This window comes from Nannospalax galili, unplaced genomic scaffold, assembly GCF_000622305.1.
Source record: "Nannospalax galili isolate Female #2095 unplaced genomic scaffold, S.galili_v1.0 scaffold480, whole genome shotgun sequence".
NCBI classification, from domain to species: Eukaryota; Metazoa; Chordata; class Mammalia; order Rodentia; family Spalacidae; genus Nannospalax; species Nannospalax galili.
In genome coordinates this window covers 4,149,757-4,150,520 of record NW_008347571.1, presented here as the reverse complement: position 1 = coordinate 4,150,520, position 764 = coordinate 4,149,757, and the positions used below count along the sequence as shown (strand labels likewise).

Below are 764 nucleotides of genomic sequence, written 5' to 3'. Positions count from 1 at the left end.
TTTCTTTCTTTCTTCTTTTTTGCTTTTGTGTATAGTATGTATACATGCTTGTGTGGGTTTGTGCAAGTGTGTGGGTGTGTGGAGGCTACAAGTTAATATCAAGTATCTCATTTGATAGCTCTCCAATTTATTATTGAGACAGAGTCTCCTCACTGAATCCAGAATATTATCTGTTGGGTAGATCAGATGGTCAGTGAACTCTAGAGATCCACCTTTCTCCACTACCTCAGCACTGGGGTTGTAGACATGTGCAGCTGTGTCAAGCTTTTCACATGGGTGCTGAGTATTGAACTCAGGTCTTCATGCTTGTTCAACATGTACTTTACCCACTGAGTCATCTCCCCAGTCTGGAGATTTTGAAAAAATAATTTAAATAATTCCTGAGCATTACTATACAATTTAATAACAGGAAAAATGCTGACATTTCTTTCTTTGTTTGGAATTCATCATGGTAATACATCCCTGGGGTGAGGGTAGATGGTTTCTTGTGTAGGGAGAAGAACCCACTATGCATTTACTAGGATATACAACAGAACTCTACAAAAGCATTTTTCCTTGGAACCAAAAAAACGGGCCTGAGAGGAGCAGAAAGAATTGCCCTGGATGCAGAACTGATCTGCAGAAATTTGTCAAAGGATCATACTCTGGATGCACCGATTATTTGAAAGAGAAAAATGTCTGGGGGTGCCGACAACACAGCAGACAGTAGCAGGGATATCAGAGTATAAGGGCTCTAGTGGGGGGAGGGAGGCTATGGGAGGGTG

General features: G+C 41.4%; 1 protein-coding gene across 1 annotated transcript in view; it reads right to left on the bottom strand.

The window, feature by feature from the left end:
- Positions 1–764, bottom strand: part of LOC103743101 (teneurin-2) — a gene marked incomplete at its 3' end in the record, with an annotated part of 615,694 nt that overhangs the window by 236,007 nt on the left and 378,923 nt on the right.